The following is a 20,522-nucleotide window of genomic DNA, read 5'->3' as shown; positions in this document are numbered from 1 at the left end:
AATTGTAGCCTGGGGACTTCGCAAGGTAGATCCAATTGAACGAATTCTCAGGATGACACCAGTTTCGAGACGATTCCCAAACTTTGCGAAGAAATAGATTGGCGGTCCAGTTACTTTTATACTCCAATGACGGCGTTTCGTTAAAAACTTAAGGGGAACCGCAGTGAATTTCTTGGAGCAAGTTTGACGGTGCATGTATCGAAAATGTCATCCACAGAATCCTTTTCAAGTGGATATGCCTTGCAGTCTCACGAACTAAAATTTTGTAAATTGCATAAATGTAATTAGTTAATTTTTGTTGATTAGTATAGATTAGGCACATCGGTTTCTCGCGCAAGTAACGTCCGCCTCTTCGAGTAGACCAGCCAGCTCAGGGAGTAGAATTGGGCTACATCTGCCACAGGCGATTTTTTTAAAAGTTACTTCAAGTCATTGCAGAAACACACGGCCGGTATACTTGTCGCCACAAACTTCACGTCTTGCCCCCATTTTGAAAAAAATAAAATATTCAAAATCTGCTGTCGAATGCCCTGCTGTTAATAGCACGTTCCCGCATTAAGAAAAAGAAATGCAGAACGGCAAGCTGTTAATTGGAACAGCAATACGTTTCGCGGCATACTCAGAGTCCATATTTGTCCGAACTGGAGCATTGGCCACAAGGTTTCTCGCAAGAGGTTATGCTTGGACTACTGGATGACTTCAGTTCTGCAGTTACGACGTGTCGCCCAAAGTCGTTAATTGAATAGTTTAGTAAAAAAGAATTTCGCTAACTAGTAATTGCATTGTCGATTATCGCGCAAATTCCGGTGCCCACCAACGCTATGAAACATGGTTAGTAGAAGTTATATTTTGTTATCGAATTGCCACAGTGTTATGGTCTGAGAGGGTTGTTGCAGGAGCAATGTCCATATTGCACGAAAATGGGGTGGGCAGTGAGGCTGAGTAAATCGATCAGCTGACACAGCCCCAGAATAAAGTTTCACCAATTAACATCCCACTGTTTTTCATTTTGTTCAAACAAAAGCAAGAGGGCAGTGACCTCTATGCCTTTGTGGATACGCGAAGTGCTACAAGTACAGCGTAGCCATCTGCGTGTCGGCACTTTTTTCCCTTTCGTGGATATTCCTCCACCTGAATTGCCGATTTTAGCTGAATTGATTTGCCATATCAAGTGTCCCAGCGAGGCGACTTGTCGATCAATTCGGTGTCGCTCTTCGATCAGCTTACCTCAGATGGTAGAGCGACCAGTCCGGAAAGCCGTTAGTCCCGCGTTCGACTCCCGAATCGGGACGAACTGTCCTTACAGATGCAAAGCTTTCTTTCTGAGAAACCCGTACGGGTTTCCTTTACATCCTCGTGCTATGCTAAATGGAAATGAATTTCTTTTCTCTCTTTCATCAGCATACAGCGATTAACTTCGAATTCAGATAAAATTACACGCACATTCTTCCGTCTACAGAACTATAATACGAGTTGAAATTAAAAAAAAAAGAAAAGAAGAAAAGTGTGCATACCCCGCTATATAAGCGTATTCGTTAGCCAAGCTAGCGGACTGAGGTTTGGAGTCCACGCAGTAAAGAGGGCTCCTGTGCGTGTGCGTTAATTAATCACAGCGTCCATGTGCGTGTCCTCTAGTGTGCGTTAATTAATCACAGCGTCCATCGTTATGACCGCCGTATACTGCCACTGTTTCGCTTATGCCAATCTACCCCGAGAAGGGGCTGCGGAATGTTGGCAGTACAGCGCCCTGTGTGGCGGCCACTTCAAGACGCGAGCTGAGTTCATCTGTTGGTTCGTTGAAGAAAGCTGCTCGAGTGACCGCGGTCTCCGAATCACCGCATGAACATGCCATAAAGAACGACTCCTACAAGTCGTCGGAACGCTCGCTGAGAATATGTCGACGCGGAGCAGTCACTTAAAACGTTCATATGCCCCGATACGATTTGAAAACAGCACCCTGGGAACATAGTGAAACGCACAAGTATAATATATGCCTGCGCTTCTTGGACCATACTTCCTTTTCTCCTATATTTCTCGCATAAATGACGAGTAATTTTTATATTGCTTAGTGATGCGTGTGCTCCCGATAAGAACTGTTTGTTCGCTCAGGGACTCGGCCTCGGCAAACAGAGGGAAAGGGAAACGCAGACTGGACTTTTGTCGCTTGGCTTCTCACTTCTACTTTCTTCCTATTCTTGCCTACATCGTTTCACGTGCTTGGCGTTTAGGACTCCAACAGTAAATATACTTGTGTAAAACAGAACAGTGAGCAGCCCTGCAGTAGGTGACTCGGAATCGTCCTAAGTTGGAGGGGTGACTATTAGGATCGGTAATATACTTCTCTGAAGAGGTTGGCTGACACAAGCCACCGCCTTACCGGCACAAGAGTACCTGGTGCAATTCATCAACGCTGCGTTGAAACATTGCACCAGCTTAGAAGTTAGGACCTCCACCAGCTTCATTATTCATTTTAGATAAAGTCTTCATCTCTCTCTCTCTCTCTCTCTCTCTCTCTCTCTCTCTGAAGAACCGATACACTTGCTGGGAAAGCGAGCGTTACCAAGTTACATGTCAAACAACCAATATGGAAGTGAAAACATGCATAAACGACTACGTGGCGCTTATGCGTCTCGCCCAAATAATTACCGCTTGTGAGATATCAGTTAAATAGCCCCGGTAGTAGCACAACGTCAGTGAAAATTACGCTTTAGAAATAGCGTCCCCCGAAGCGCTTTCGGGTACCCAATATTCGTTGCGTATATATATACATTTCGCGTTCTTTCGTGCTTCTCTCTTTCTCTCTCTCTGCATTGTTATGTGCGACCGGCCGACAGAGTCCCTCAACTTCCGTTCGGGTCCCCTATCATATAAAACGTCCAAACTATCTTACGACGCTATAGTTCCTCCCCCCCCCCCTTTTTTTTTGTCTCTTCGTGTGTCATCGATCGCCACGGCCAACCGACGTAACCAGTGGATAACACTAAATAATGTCGTTCTATGCGTAAGTCAGGGACGTGCGGAATCAAAGGGCGGAACGCGTGCAGCTCTGCGTGCATCAGCAGATAAAGTGCTCGAGCAGTGACCTCGCACGCTTTCGCCCGAGTTCCGCGGGCAGCCACCACTGCCGCTTCGTTTGCCAGGGTGTTTCAGGAGAAATGGAGGGGGGAGGCTGCTTTGGCAGTCGGTGGCAGCATGCAGGCACGAGCTCCTCTTTAAAGGAGCACTAATTGTCTTATCGGGGCCGGAGCGGAGAGATAGTCATTCCTCCGGTCGCCCACACGCGGCTCGGCGAAGCCTTCGCTTCCCGTGCCATCCGGTGTGCGTGACTTTCGCCGGAATCCGCGTCAGTGCGGGAAAACTCGGCGGACGATCGAGCGTTGCTCACTTCGACTCGCGGGCCCGCCCGCCCGCGCCATGCATACGCCGTTGCGTCGCCACGGACTTAGTCTTTCTTATTGCTTGGGAAGTCGGTTGGTGCCGAACGGTTCAATTTTGCGTTTAATGTTACGAGAGCCGTCGGCACGTTTTTTGCGAAGTCGTTCTGCGCAAGAATCGGACATTCACACACGGCCAACTGCTATTGAACCCGCGTGCACACGCTGTCTGTAGGAAGCATTAACAATCCTACATATTTTCATAGGCTCCCCTCAACACGAAACATAAAGGAAAGAGTACTTTAATGTATTTTACAAATAGTGTATACACCTCTCCATCCACCAATCTTAATTGGACATGAGCCCCTCATTCCAGTGGGAAACGAGAACACCGCTGGCTAACAACTGAAACTTATTGAAGGAATGCAGGAACTTGTACGCTCCTGTTTTCTAGCTTTTTCTTGTGCGTGTGTGTGTTTGTGTGCGCTTATCCGCAGTGGCACGGCCCTACGTACAAATTCCTGCATCCCTCCAATAAATTTCAGTTTTCGTAGTCAGCAGTGATGTCATTTCTTTTCTGTTGCCCATATGTGTAACGCCTTATAGCCGAACCGGCCATAACACGCACTCCCATACATCATCTCGGTCCTGCCGGGAAACAGTGAACCGTACAATAATCGCTACATTTACACGCCATCCAACCACTCCGGGCGACAACTCCGCCTCCAGTCAGACAATTTCACGAATTTTATCGCATATTCTTATCGGTCGCTGTCCGCATAATACACGCTACACAACATCATTTGGCCCATTCCTTAGTTGATGTTTCATATATGAGAGTTATGCCCAACCGTGCAGTGAACGCGTACTTCCTCGTTCCCTTGGCCCTGTATACGCGCGCGCGTGCGTATATATATATATATATATATATATATATATATATATATATATATATATATATATATATATATATATATATATATATATATATATATATATATATATATATATATATTCTTCGCAAAACGTGCGCCGCCGCAACGAATCGTTTGCAGGGCATAGTTCAGTGCTGTATTGTGTGAATAATGGCTGCCTTGGGTGCCGCGGCTTTTATCGGGCAAATTGTTTGCTTTTAGCAGCTCTTCCTCGTATACTCTTCTGCCAGTATCGTGTGACAAATAAACAAAGGTCATGCTAGTGGTTTCAGAAGAGAAGATAGGGAAGTCGGTCGCTTGTGCCGCACTGCGATCGTTGTGGTTCGTCGACAAAAACTACGAAAACAACATGTAGTGTAAGAAATGTGCATTGCAAAAGCTGGCGTAGGGTGGAGTGTGGTGCTCGAGTAACGGAACGTCACAGATCACGCATTCACTATTAGACCTGCTTGACATGCGAGCGAAAAAAAATTGAGAAAAAGAAGCGACTACCTAGGCTCTCACGTCGCGCGCTAAAATACTATACCTAAGGCCCGAAAAAAGGAATTATGCCAATTTTTAATTATTTATATAGTATGCAAAGAAAAAAGGCGTGTCCTTCTTCATAATTTTTTTTTTTTTGCGTTCGAGCTTTTGTTTTTCGACCCAGTATAGCACAGTTGCTATATTAGATTTCGACACCCGTTTATCTCGTAACCCTCTTCAGGCTGTAGCGTAGCGACCAATGCAGTACGCAATTTTTCCGACCGGGACGGTATGCAATTATTATTATTATTATTTACTATTTGTTTTGAAAGCATATATACATTTGAAAGGAAAGGGAAAGGGAGGAGCACGCTGGGCAACTGCCACCGGAAGGGGCACAACGTCTGCCTACTCTTCAGAAAGAGGGACCCGCGTAATGATTCGATAGGAGCTTCGTTGCGGGTGCGTGGTCGAAATTATTAGAGTCACGTCGTCTGTTGTCCGTTGAAAAAAATGCCGGCTTTCGGTCGTGCGCGAGTACACGACCGCATTCCGCCTGCGCGCATTCTTCGTTGCGAATCGGTTGCCACGGGCCGACGCGTCGGCGTTCGGCTGCGCCACAATCGGAAAGAACCGCGCGCTGGGGGCGGGAAGGACTCGCCCAGAGATACCTGCGTGCCTCCGAGATAAGCGACGCTGCGTGTTCTCTGTCGCCGAAGCACGCCCACGGTCCTACGCTGTGCACACGGCGCGCACGCGGGTCCCCGCGGAAGAAGTAAGCCAGAAAATGGCGGCCACAGTGCGCGTCTGCAGGCAATACGACGACGCGTCACCCCTCGCCTCGGGAGAGCGCGTCCCTAATTCCCGGCCGCCACTCTGCGCACCCACCTCGCGAGCTCGCTCAACAGGCTGTTTGGCCTCCAAAGGATTGATGTCTGCCAAGGCTACCGAGGGCTCAGCTGACAGCTATAGCTGTGCTGCCCGCAGAGAACGGGAAACTCGTAGTACAAAGGAGCTGAAAGGAATATCTACATACGAACACTAGAGGGCTGTTCGAACAGTGAAATTTCCCAATCGAATCGAATAGGAACATTGTAGCAGAACGACTTTCGAATATCGAGTCGAATACCGAATATTTTTATGTACCTATACGTGATATAGACAAAGTGAAATATAACGTGCCGTTCACGACTGGAAGTCCGGTCTACTAAGTAGCCCGTATCAGATAGGTCGATGCTCTCGGTTATATGGTTATGGTGCACTATGAGAAGGATAGCAATGAAACAAGGACTCGGATTTCGCATCGGCGCCTTTTCAAATGCTATTCGTTCTCGCCTTTAGTCGGAGGTCAGAAGATAAGCAAAGAGAAAGTTTAAAGCCTGACGCTGGCTGCGAACAATACGATTCTCGGCGCTGGTGGCGTCTGGCATATTGGGTCCATTTGACTTCACTAAAGGTTTTTTTCGTATATACAAACTACGTATTCTTAAGAAAAAAATCTCTACCGTTTCAATACAACCCCAGTTGCCACATTTCAGATCGGTACACACTAAGGAAAATTGTACCCTTAACGGTGTTTTCTCGTGTCTATAACCAACCCCTTACACCCAATAAAAGAGATTTAGGCGAACTAATACACCCACTTGAAAGGGCGACATTTTTATTATAATTGCACTCTTTCCTTTAATGTGTGTTTTGACCAAATGGACCCTACGTTTTATTTTTACAACAACATATTTATTCCACGACTACCCTATACTCTTTCGGACGTCCGCCGAAGCAATCCCGACGTGTTTTCCAGAGATGTGTAACAAAAAAATCAAGAAATAAGATAAAGAAATAGACGTGCAGCCTGAATTAGAACTGGGGACGCTCCTCAGCGCTTCAGTCTATCTATAAATGAGCACCAAGGTGAAACAATTTGAGCGAAGATAGCGTTAAGATGTGAAAAGCAGGAAAGAGAGAAGAAGATAAAGTGTATTAAGCTTAAAAGCGCGAACGAAGACGGGACGACGAGAGACACATGGTCTTCGAATTGCAGCGTGTACTAAATAAAAATTTAAGAAATAAATGAAGGGCTAAGCAGGGAAAAACTAGAAGCAACCTTACAAGCGCTCCCTACAAGCAATAGACACACGTGGTTCCAGACAAACACACTGTACGAGCCACAAAATAGAATTTAAGAAGTGTAACAACTTCAGTGCTACTTAATGCTTGCAGAGGTAAACGTTCCATTTGGACGCAGCGAAGAAAATATGAAAATGAAAACAAATTTTAGCTTTGGCGCTAAAAGGATTTAGTCAAAATGGCGATGTCTTGTCAGCCACGATAGCAGTGACTTCAGGTATCTGAAACGATAGTTTGTTGTTTTCTTTTAGTATGAGAAGAATAATTTTAGCTTATTAATTTTTTTGTCGCGACTGTAGCGTTGGGCTATTGCGTTCTCTCATTAGGCTAGTTGAGTGATTTGGCGTGTCAGTTCCACAATACCCGGAAAAAAGGACAACAACAATGGAAGTGGTCCAGACCCCCTTTGTTTATGACCACAGGGTTTCGGCGGGTGAGAGCAGGCTCCGTTCCCCATGCTGTTCACCCACGAAAAAAATGTGAATATCGAGCCGGAAGCCAGCTGTATTAAGCCACCCAGTTTTAACGGGTGCCTAATTGGAAGGCAGCGTGTTTCGATCCTACGGACTCACTCAGCCGAGGCATACGTATATATGGGTGTGTATGTATACAAATATCCCTTGTCATTCATGCAACATAGTTGTAGGATTGGGAGTTTACCGTCGGCGCTCTCTTTTGATATGCAGGAAGTAAATAGAAAAGGTGTCTTTTCACGTTCAGTTCCTGGTCCTCTCCACTTGCTCGAGACCCTCGGGGCTTTTGGTGAAACTTTTGTGCGTCCTTGTGCACGCGAGCGCATGCCCAAACGCGGTCATAGCGTGGCGGGCGGGAAGCGGGGCGGGGGGAGCCGGGGATACAAGAAGCGCGGTCGCACTGCATGCAGACACAAAGCGCCGCGACTGAGATAACGGGACTGCAAATTCCGGCGCGCAGCGGTTCTATACAGCTGACATCTGACGAAAACGAAATAGTTGTGCGGACGCGAATGGCGCGCGTGGCCCTCAGGGAAGCCCTTGGGCTCTTCGGAAACCCCGACAGCAGCTCTAAATGAATAGCGCGAATTGAATGGATCTCGCAGGTGACCATCCGAATCAGACCCTTGGCTTTAGATCCACAGCTGTAAAAGTCTATTTCCGGTTTCATTCATTCATTCATTTGTGTTTGCATCACCGCATGTAGGCGCTGTCGACTGAAAAGTTTACGGGTTATTGGAATTGGAGGCGCGAGAAATTAAAATCACCCAATTTCCGTGCAGCGCGCACTTGCAAAGAGACTCGCGGTCTTCGAAATTGCAGGCTACAAACACGGGCTGCTTGGAAGTTCCCGTAATTGTTGACTGCAGTGATACACACTGGTTATCCTATGCGCCGGGACAACCATCGCTTCCCCCTTGACCATCACTCTGGTACGAACCGCATCTTGACTGACGGTTCGTCAACCCCCGGGTTCTTCATGAGGCCTTTTCGCCGTGCGCAGGTTGCAAGGCAACGGGTGACGGATCGCCTCGAGCGAGTGACATCAAGCACAACAGCGTAACTTTATGGACTCGAGGACCTGTTGTTCACGTATATATATAGTACATTCCTCGACAACCATCATGCAGGACGTCGCGTCATTTAATAACCGCGCTGCAAAACGTATGTATGCAGCGTGAACAGGACTCGGAATTCCCCACTCGAGATATCGGCTGTCGTCATCACAAAGCCACCGTCGCGGATCACTCTGTTAAATTACAGCAAGTTCCTCGACACTGTTGTCTCCGCGGAAACGAAACAGCAGATGGAACTGCCCTCAGTACTGTTAAGAGCATGAACTACGTAAAGGTATACACTTCACGAAAAAGCGATTCATATTAAGTCATGGCGTAATGTTATGCTCATGCTGAAAATAATCGACTCAGCTCCCAGCCGCTTCACTGTAGACCGAGCCTTCCTACGCAGTCGGTCCCGACTCGGCCCTCAGTCCAAAGCATCCGCACGTCAACTTCCACGACTGCTTAAAATTTTATATCGACTGCGCCTGACCGCTGGCCTTGGACCCTCTACACACTCAGGAAAAATTGCTCTCTCGAGGGCGGATTCGATGTTGAAACACCATTTGTGCACCTTTAATTTCTCTGAAAATTTCGAAAATGGTGCATTCGTTAGCAGAATTAATACCCTTACCGCATTAATTCAATGATTTCAGGATGCTAAGAGGGCGTTTTTGTGAAACACACACCTTGCAGAATTTAAGGGTGCTCGGGCGCTTCAACATTTCAGGCAAGTAGAAAGCCGTAAGTCTCTCTTTTCCCAGCGGTTTGCGCCAAGTCATCGTTCGAGCATGTCATATGGATGTGAACCTGCTACTTCATGTATAAATGGCGTGTCCGGTGGTGAAGTGGAAGGACATGGCCTCTTATTTTATATTTCCTACTCTGTTTTTATCTTTTTTACCACTGGCTTTGTTTAATTTGTTTCAATTTGACGTTGGTTTTTAGAACAGACACCATCCAAGCAGTTGTTAGCGAATCATAGTTGTTCAGCTGCAAGTTCTTTCTGGTGTAGCATCGAGGCCGGCGCAATATTATGCGCAGTAAGTCTTGCACTGTTTCCTGCAATATCGCTTGGAATAAACATTCGCAAGCGCATGGCTGAGCAATCTATACTACCGATGAGAGAGAGAGAGAGAGAGAGAGAGAGAGAGAGCAAATAATAAATGAAAGTTAGGGAGGTTAACCAGGACTGCGCCCGGTTGGCTACCCTAAACTGGGGAAAGGGAAAAGGGGACGGAAAGATTAAAAGAAGAAGAGAAAGTCCGCTGGGTATATCATTCGGTCACTCAGTCCGGATCACAGACGCTGACCAATGAGAACACAGCCATTTGTTGTGGTGGTGGCGTGCCCCGGTCTAAAGTGGAAAGACACAGCTGCTTTATCCTTACAAGGGTGGTAGTTTCGGTTAGACCATGTTATATTTGCTATGTTATGTTGCTCGTCCTTTCCTGCCATGATTGTCTGTACTTTCGTTGCTGCCGACTAGTATATATTGTGCTAGGTGCCCCTCCTGCATTAATTCCTTTCGGGTCTGTAAGTTTTTTTTTTGCAAACAAAGCAAGCAAACAAACAAACAAACAAACAAGCAATACTCTAGAAAGATGCACCTGTTTGGTGGGAAGGTGGTTCGACGTAGGGTCGAAGAAGTGCCCCCCAAAAAGAGGCAACGTCCTGCACTTTGCGACCCACCGCTATGCAGTGCCTTTTATGTATTTATCAGCGAACAGGGCAAGGAGCAAAGCGCGACGATCATCTACGACGCCGGTGCGAAGGCGCTCGTTGCCTGTCGCGGTTGAGGTTGACGCCCCCCCCCCCCCCGCTCTACACACACACGCACACCTGTGGTGGGGCGCGCGGTTTTCAGGCGTCCCGCTTGAAGCGTCCTCAGCGAAGCACCGGAAACGACGGGTCGAGCGGCGGCGCATTCCGAAGAGTTTCGCCCATTTCGCAAGGGCGCACTTTTTGCGGGTGTTTCGACAGAACAACCTGTGGCGAGAGCGAGAGGAAGATTACAAAAAAAAAAGTAATTATATACAAGCTTGCACACCTATCGAAGTCTCAAATCATTCACTGCTCAAAGCAGTTATAGCTATGCTTAATTGGTATCGCTTGTTTTATTCAACCGCAAGCGAAAAGCACTTCCTCCGCGCCGCTATTTCAATTTATTTATTTGTTTATTTACTTGATTGTTTGTTTATTGATATTTGCGGCGACATTATACAAGATCTGTAAAGCGCATTCAATTAGCCCATTTCAGCAGATTCCTTATGTCTATGTTAATTATCATAGGACCTAAAAAATCCGCAAACCCGAACTTCACTTTTCCGACTGCATGCATATATATATATATATATATATATATATATATATGGTGTTTCAGCGAACACTTCCAAAAAAAGTTGCCTGTGGCATATATCACACTTCTAGTTCATGAGCTGGTGTACTCGAAGCAGCGGGCAGTACTCGCACAAAAGATTGAGACGCAAAATCGACTAATTAATAAAAGATCACTAATTATGTTTTTAACTAACTACATTATGACCCATATTGCAATTTACAAATTATAGCCGTGGAGTTCGCAAGGCGGATCCTCTTGCAACGAATTTTCAAGATGACACGAGTTTCGAGATATAAATTCCCGAACTTTGCGGAGAAATGCATTGACGTTCCAGTTAATTTGTTGACAAAACGTTGTTTCATGCACTCAAGCACACAAGTAACTGGAACGTCAATGCCTCGTAATCAGATCATGGTTTTGGCATGTGAAATCCCATAATTTATATTTAATTTTTAATTACAGGGTTAATTTTAACTGTATCTGGGGTTAGATCTCCGTGTACGAGCGTTTTTTGCATTCCGCCCAAGCGGTGGCCACTATATACAGAGGCAATCAGCTCGCGACCTCGTGCCCTCCCACAGAAGAGCGCCATAACCACTGACTTCGCGTGCTATATACCGAAGAGCCGCCTGGCGCGCCACCAAAGCGCGAACGGCATCGATCCGGTGGCAGAGAAGCACATCAGACTGTTTTCAGTGGGCACTGCAGCGCTACATCGCTGCTTAACTCGTCGAGGACCATTTTTTTGACGCAGTAAGAGGGTGTTGCACAAGTAGGAGCAAACAGAGCGCGTTGCGCGCTCTTTAATGAAAAAAAAAGCAACGAAGTTCACGGAAGTTCACGAAATGAAAAGCTGAGTCGGTCGCTCGCGTGTCGCTGCACGCGGCTATTATTCATCGCGAACGGGTCCCGGCAAGGTTAATCTCGATAGCGACCGATGTAACGTCCAGAATGCACGTGTATCAGATATAGTGTGTTACGCGTATGAGAAAGGCACTGAGAGAAAAGAATGACTATACGAGCAAACACAAAAGACCTATTGATTGCCCATACAGCGAGAAATTGGCTTGCGATCTACGCACAGTTTTCCCTCTATACACCACATACGGCGCGCGCGCTGTGCGAGCACATATATTGGAAAGTGTACGTGTGAAGGAGGGGTGTCTCTGATTGCAGATACGCAGTTCCACTGGGCACACGTGATTGACAGGAGCGGATGTGCGGCCGTTTTCAATTATCCACGCGGCGCAGCGATTGCCCAAGGCCGCTCTCTGGAATGTATAGCACTAAATACAACGTTATACACGGGCCCGCGCAAGCGGATCAAATCCACGTGCGCGCAAATGCGGTCTCCCATGAACTGCAGGATTGCGCCGAGTGGGCTACATGTCCAAACCCGAGGTCGAGCGCGTGCCGCGAATGCGCGTTTATACCGCGTGCAAACAGGTGCACTGTTGAGACAGAAGGTGACGCATTGTCGCGCAGCGGGCGCGAACTCGTGCCTTTCGTCCTTTGTACCCGCCGTGGTTGCTCAGTGGCTATGGTGTTGGGCTGCTGAGCACGAGGTCGCGGGATCGAATCCCGGTTAAGGCGGCCGCATTTCGATGGAGGCGAAATGCGAAAACACCCGTGTGCTTAGATTTAGGTGCACGTTAAAGAACCCCAGGTGGTCAAAATTTCCGGAGTCCTCCACTACGGCGTGCCTCATAATCAGAAAGTGGTTTTGGCACGTAAAACCCCAAATATTATTATTATTTCGTCCTTTGTATACGATGTGCCAGTGGAGAACGCAAGTTACACCGCGTGGCTGGTGTGAGAGAGAAGAAGAAATTAACAACATTTGTTCCTTAATTGCGACGCTGCCTGGGGCAGCTCTGAAGATGACCCTGTCGCAGAATGTACGCGTTCACTTCTCCCTTCCTTTTGTCGTCGCGTTAGCGTTCCGTCAGTTCGATGAACTTTGCGTTGCCCCTTCCCGAAAAAGAAAAAAAGAAACACCATCCGGCGCAGGACACGAATACATGAAAGCAAAAAAAAAATTGTCAGCCACCCGAATGTAACACGTTCTGGTCCAGGATTCGCATCCCGGAAAACGAATCCCAGAAAACGAATCCCGGAATCCCGGTAAAAAAGCCCGCAAAACACGAAAAAGTGCAGTGCGACTAGTCGCTGGGCTCCTTTCACGCTCGGAAAAACACGGATCGGGAATTTTAACGCGACAGCGTTAAGGAGCCCGTGTCGCAGAAAATCCGGCGTCGGAGTTGGACGTCGCTTTCGCAAAAACAACTTCGCACCAAATTCCGAACCGCGCATACCGAGCCACTTCTCTATCACCAAAATTGTTCATACCTTGTCTTTCATTGTTTACAATGTTATCCCTCGGAATATTGAGAACGGCAGCCCACACACAAATGTAATGGAAAAAAAAAAAACACCGACAGCCCATGTCCTTTATGTTAGCTCTTTTCGGACTGAAATATGAAAAGTGCGAAACAATAACAGGAGGTCGACCCACCCAAGAGGCCGCGTTTCTACCAGAAAGCTCGCCCTTTGTGCATAGCGTTCACAGCCAGCGTTTCCCGGTAAACGTTACGGTTACATAAGCTGCAGTTGCCGGGAAGTACGAAAAGCAGTAAGGGGTCGTTGAACGCTGTCGCGTTCCACTCTTAAAGGCGAAGCTTAAGCGCCCTCCAAACTTTTTCTTGACAACGTACAATTTTCTGATCTACAATTTCGCTCTCATTATAACGTTTGATAAGCTAATTATTGAATGATAACTAATTATGCAATGAGGCGAAGTACATTAAAAAAAACCTGACTTGCTTGCAAGCGACGGAAAACAACGTTACTTTGGTTCTGCCCAGCTACGTGGCACTCGCATATTTCTATATTTCGCATGCGGCAACACCCCCCTTGGAGCCCAACACGCGCGCGCATGTAGGCTTCCTATGTAGAGCCCCTCTCTGGAAAGTTGCGAGTGGATGGATGCATAAAGCACACATGCTGTGTGCGTTATCATTTGGACCGGTGCTTACGTTGCCACACAACCGTCAAGAGAGCAGTATGGTGATGGCCCAGGAAACTCTAGTCGAAAATGGCTATGTTTATCATCTACCGAAAGCCATCTTGTGGCCACTTCTGATACCAAAAGAAAATTAATTACTTCATAAGGCCTTTCTTATTAACTGTCGAGACAACAGACTGGCTTGGTCTCATCGCTTTTTGTGTGCGTGTCTTCTGCAATTGAATTGAATTTGATTGAATTCTGGGGTTTCGCGTGCCAAAACCACGATTTGATTACGAGGCACGCCGTAGTGGGGAACTCCGAGTTGTTATTGACCACCGTGCAGCGGATCTTTAACGTGTTCTCAATTCCCGGGAAACGGGCGTTCTTGTATTTGGCCCCCATCGAAATGCAGCCGGTATTTGATCCAGCGACCTCGTGCTTAGTTAGCAGCGTAACGCCCGCTAAGCCACCGCGGCCGGTGCGTGTCTTCTGCAATATTGCGCTGCAAATATGAATGCAAGTTCTCAACCAACTAGCCCGCTTTACCGCTTCGAGACTTGTTCCCGTCATCCACTCGAGCCGCACCGCGGTTTCTGATGAACCACTCCGTCAAGCATTTAAGTGAACACAAAGCAGGCAGATTTAGAGCAATCTCTTTGACTATAGAAATAATTCTCGACGGGCCAGCTCGCTTCTTAAAAAAAAAAAAAAATATCTGAGGAGCCTGTGGAGAGTTTCCCCGGCGAAAGAAGCCGCGTTGGCTTCGACACATCGGTAGATCATCATAGTCAGAGCAATCGCCTGAGGTTGGTTGCTTTGTGTCCTGAGCCCATCCAGACTATACTATATTTGTGTCAAGCGTTTAGCTTCAAGTTATCATGCTTCGGATATCGATCACTAGGCCGCACAGCTCGTAGAACTCGGTGTCTCCTCATCAAAGCATCACGTAATTAGTTGTAAATCTCTCTCTCTCCTCAACCCGGCGCGGTGGCTTAGCGGATATATGGCGTTGCGCTGCCAATAATGAGGTCGTGGGATCAAACCGCGACCGCGGCGGCCGCATTTCGATGGTGGCGAAATACGAGAACGCCCGTGTCCCGTGCATTGGGGCCACGTTAAAGATCCTCCGGTGGTCAAAAATTAATCCGGAGTGCCCCCACTACGGCGTGCCTCATAATCAAATCGCGGTTTCGGCGCGTAACGCCCCCTAGAATTCATTCATTCATTCTCTCTCGTCAAGACGCCACGCTCGTGGCGCGACGCGAGCACACGTGCACTCTGCGCCGTTCGAGTGGCTCCCACATCGGTCGTCGAGTCCCATCGGCGCGACAAAAGGGGCTGTCCCGCCACGTATCGCGGCGTGCAAACCAAGTGCCGACCCCAACTCGGGTCGCCGCCTCGAGATAGGCGCGTGTTTGGCGCGTACACATGGAAGCTAGATAGCGCTGCTCTATCCGCGTCACACGCACGCATACAGAGGGTGTCCCAGCTAACCTTAGCTGGAGTTTAAAAAAATACGCGAATGTCATGTGGCTGGACAGAACAACGGTGTAGTGTTGTTTGCGGTCGTTTGGAGATACTCAACTTATTTTTTTCATTCCGCTTAATTAGATAATTAGTCTTGATTAATCACCTTCTCAAGTATTATTATTAGATGAAAAGTGTAAATGAGAAAATTCTAGAGCAACCTGAAAAGCTCCCGATAAAGCTCTCTCTTGCTCAATACGTGCTACGTAAAAGTGGTTTTCCGAGCGTGAAAGAAGCCCGAAAATGCACGCAAAATTGCCGCGCGACTGGCTACTCGGGGCACATTGCGTGCATTCGCGGGCACTTTCGCGCTCGGAAAAACACTTTTATGTAGCATGTATTGAGGAACAGAAAGCTGTATCGGTAGTGTTTCATGTCGCTCTACGATTTTCTCATTGACACTTCATTATCTAATTAGGCGGAACGAAAAAAAAATATGCAGTTTCAGTATCTCCAAGCGAAGGCAATCAAAATTACCTTTGTTCTGTCCAGCTACGTGACACTGGCATACTTTTAAACTCTGGCTAAAGTTAGTTGGATATATATATATATATATATATATATATATATATATATATATATATATATATATATATATATATATATATATATATATATATATATATATATATATATATATAACCCGGTGCTGTATTCCACACTTTCTAAAATATCGGTGCGGCTATTGGCGAGGAGCTCGAAGCGACTTGAAGCAACTCGAAGGGACTGAGACTGTGCCTGCTCCCAGTTTACCTTCGCAGCATCACCCGGCTCTTGGCGGATATAGGTACTTACAGTGTGGTTCGGCGGACCGATTAGCGGAAGTTTCCTACATTACAGTCGGTACTTATACGACTGATTATGTTGAATGCTGCAGATGTATTGCTTATCACACCTTAGCCAAACACACAAACCAAGCGTGTACAAACGAGAACCGGTTTTGTACATTTCCGTCCCGCGCGTGATCCAGGACGCACGAAAGGCTCGCCGAGGAATCTGTGGAACCGTTCGGGGTTTATTTCTGAATCAGCGCGAAGACAGCCACGTACAGGCGGAGCTTGAAAACGCACCTCAATCCACGCATACGACATCTCACCCCAAACACGTCGCGGGGCGAGACACCTCAGAGGCTTCTCTGGTGAGCGCGAAAGAATGTGATATATGCGAGCAAAAAGGAGTTTGTCATCAGACCCGGTGGCATCCAGCATTCCTCCATTCATCTTCTTTCGTAACTCGCTCTCCAGGGTGCTACAGGACTGCGACCTTACACTGCCTGCCCTAAGTTTGACGACTGATATCGTGCAGCTTGAAGCCAGCCTTATCGGGCGTCGCATTCCGTGCAGCAGCGTCGTCGCGCCAGAGTGGCGAATGTGCGTCATATAAACAGGGAAGGCGTCAGTGCATGGGGCATGAACAGATAGCGTCCGCGCCCGGAACGTACGGTGTGCTGGCGCTCAGGGTGTACCTCGGCCTTGACCGATAAGCATGCCGCTATTACTACTCGGTGTTCGCCACAGGAAGCAGTACCCCATACGCGTCCCGATGGCAAGTGATCGCTTATCACGCGCATGGGTCGGCAGCAGACAGCGTCGACACAGGGCCACAGTCGCGAGTGGTCGCGACAGCAATCACCGGCACCTGCGGCGATCGAGTCGCGTCGCCTGAGCGGCGCAACAATCAGCGCGCGCCTGGCGCCCGCGAAGCGATATCGCAGCGGCGGCACCCTTCTAATTGGACTCCGGTGCTACACCGGTGGATAATACACCGGAAACGCGTATGGCCACCGAAATGCGCGTTTGGCGCCGCAGATCCTGATGCACTTCAAACAGTTGATACACGATGTATAAGAGAAGCCCTTTATGAACTGACCATGAGGGAAGTTATCGTATATCCGACCCTTTCAGTTTTTTCAGTGCACACTGAGCAACGAGTTATGCCCGTTGCAGCGTTGCTTGGGGCTCACTCGAACGCGGCTCTCTGCGCGTGCCTCATTTCAAATGCCCCTCGCTTACCAGCCGGAATAAAAGCCTGTTACGAAGAAACATGTCGTGAGGAGGCTGAAAGCGCCCTTCGACGTAGAGCCAGTGGAGCCTTGAATACGCACCAAGGGCGTCCAGACGCGACAGCTCCACTCCAGCAAGTGGCCATAAAGATCGACCGCGCCCTATAGAATTCCGCACGCGTTCTTAAGAAGTAAAGAAAAAATGAAAAAAAAAATTGGAAAGTATAATTTATATTCAACGGAATAAAGCACGCATGTTTGTAATTATAGGCTCGCAACACCATAGAATTAAAGCTGACTTTGTTTTTATATGTTCTATTAAATACTGCCACGTTCTAGTAGGAGGCGAGAAATCCAGAGATCCAGATAACAGCTCTTGTTGGAGTCGTCGGAGTCTTACAGTCGTCGATCGTCCGTGATGGGGGCTCTTGGGAACAACTGCATAATTCACATCACCGATGCAGCGCACAACTGTGTATGATCCGAAGTATCTCCGCTGGAGCTTCTCAGCTCCCGCCGACGAATAGGGGTCCAAACCCACACCTGGTCGCCGACGTTGTACGTGACGGGTCTATGTCGAAGATTTTAGTGTCTGGCATCGTAGTCCTGATGTTCTTGGATTCTCAAACGCGCAAGCTGCCTGGCTTCCTCTGCGCGTTGTGTAAACTTCTCGGTGCCAGTCCCATCATCACTGCACCCGTGTGGCAGCATCGCGTCCAACATTGTCGTAACTTCCCGGCCGTAAACGAGGTTGAAAGGTGTCACACGTGTTGTCTCTTGGCGAGCCGCGTTGTACGCAAATATAAGGTAAAATCTCGTCCCTGTTCTTGTGGTCGACGTCGATGTACGTACTCATCGTGTCTGCCAGAGTCTTATTCAAACGTTCTGCCGGCCCACTGGTTTGGGGGTGATAAGCTGTTGTCTTTCGATGAGTGGTACCACTCAGTCGCAAAACAGTATCCAGAAGCGCGGACGTGAACGCATTACCTCTGTGTGTTATGACCGCTGCGGGAGCGCCATGCCTTGGCACGACGGCTTCGATGAAAAATCGTGCTGCTTCGGCTGCTGTTCCCCGTTGGAGAGCACCTGATTCGGCGTATCGAGCGAGATAATCTGTGACGACGATTATCCATCTATTGCCGGCAGTAGACATTGAAAATGGACCTCAAAGGTCCATGCCAATGTGTATCTGAACAGTATCTGAACGGTATCTGAACAGGATGCAGGAGTACAGCTGCAGCTTGACGGGTGGAGCTTTGCGGCGCTGGCAATCCAGGCATGTCCGGACATAACGTTTCACGACTGTGCCGGTCAATAGTGCAAGTATCATATTGCACTATTATGTGCAATATGACCGGTACCCTAATACTAATTAATACAGTGGTACATAAACGTGCATCTACTTCCACCTCCTATTTTTACCGTCTATAGATGATACTGGGTCATCAGCCAAACCAGCTCCCTCTGCTGTGCTACACTTTACTCTCAGATAACTGCTACGAGGAAAGATGTTACCGCAGCAAAATTTGAGTTTCAGCCCTGGCTTTTCTAATTTATCCGCGAGAGTATGTATTGATTATGACTCCAGATTTATCGATAGTGATATACAATGAAATCTGGTTTCTATACTTGCCGATGCACACCTATAAATCGTTTCTAGTGATCTCGAGAACTCTCCATCAGTGTACGCTTAGGATGTTCTCGGTCAAACTTCAAAACACAATGACTCATCGCACGGAAAATGTTCTGAAAATAGGGTGGCTTTCAATTCGTCAACTTTTCGAGAAACATTTTGAGGAGTGCTTTCGCAATCTCAGTCGAGTTTTCATCTCTTACTCAACTTACTGAAATGTGGCGAGACTCCTCCCCCTTACACCTGCATCATGTGGGCTCCGGGACACGAGGGACTCGAGGGGAATGAAGCGGCACACACCGCGGCCCGCGCAAGCATCAACCGGGCTTCCCCGCACGACATTCTAGACAGGTCCCACCCACCGAAATCAGAGGAGGAAACGGAAACAATACCGTTAACTTACCAAGCACTGCTACAACACTATCGGCTTGGACGCAGGGTCTACCCTCCACCACATCCAAAACTAACAAGAAACGAAGGCACCGACTACAGGCGACTCCAGAGCAATACCTTCACCCACGGAAGCTTACTGCATCATTTCCACCCGACGCTATACAGCTACATCTGTCCACACTGCAACGTGCCAGACACCCTGGCGCACCTCCTCATGCAATGCAAGAGCGCCCGAGCAAGCATCACAGCGCCACAACTAATAGCAACAGGCGCAGACCCAAACCTCCTCGCTGAAACGTGGGAGGCTGCGATCTCCAAGCCGGACCTGGTCGATCAGCGCGAACTCGTCGTCCGGGCCCGGAGGGCGATCCAAGCCAGAGGGTTCCTGGAATAAGGGACCCTCCCACCTCGACTGACAAATCACTACTTCAAATAAAGGTTTCTTTCTCTCTCATTTGATAGATGAGGAAACCTGAAAGCTAGCTGACTTTCTTTTTTCTTTTCAGAAACGTTCTATGAAGGTTGAACGCAGTTTCATTTATTAGTTTCATCCGAATTCGTTATAGGCACTATTGTATTGTATTGTATAGTGAGATGAGGCTCTTTTTCTCGAATCTTCGCCTTGTCAGTTTCAGTTAGCGTTGGTGCCTTTGGTCGTCTTTTGCGTTTACCAGTATGTGTCACTCACGTAGACTGACTAAAAGCACGAAGAGCACTTCTGGATAGTTGTCAGAGCGCATGATTGATCACCGAAGTGAGGAATTACTTTTACCCACTAAATCTTGTTGAAGATGGCTATTCAAAGAGAGCACACAGCTGTGGGCTGTTTCGACCACAGCTGTGTGCTTTCCGCAATGCTGGCGGATGCTCAGTTGAGTCACAGCGCTTTGCGAATGACTCCTTTGATAAAAGGTGTACTGCCTTGCATGTCCTCTACCGAACAAGCTTCAAGATCTTGGAATGAACACAAGCGAAAACACTCATATGTCTTGCTCTCCAGAGCAACACCTCAACTACGAGTACGCTAGCAGAAAGCAGGCGCCTTTCGCTACAAGTTTTACAAACGCAAAAGTTGATTCGTGGTCGAGTACGATATGTCGCCAGCGTTCATGAACATCCTATTGCTGGCACACGTCTTTAAATGGGCGCACCCTGTTCCCTTCTCACTACCAGTGTCCTTCCATACT

The sequence above is a fragment of the Dermacentor variabilis genome, chromosome 1 (assembly GCF_050947875.1).
Source record: "Dermacentor variabilis isolate Ectoservices chromosome 1, ASM5094787v1, whole genome shotgun sequence".
Lineage (NCBI taxonomy): Eukaryota > Metazoa > Arthropoda > Arachnida > Ixodida > Ixodidae > Dermacentor > Dermacentor variabilis.
The sequence above is the reverse complement of the archived record's forward strand: the minus strand, read 5'-3'. Positions refer to the sequence as shown.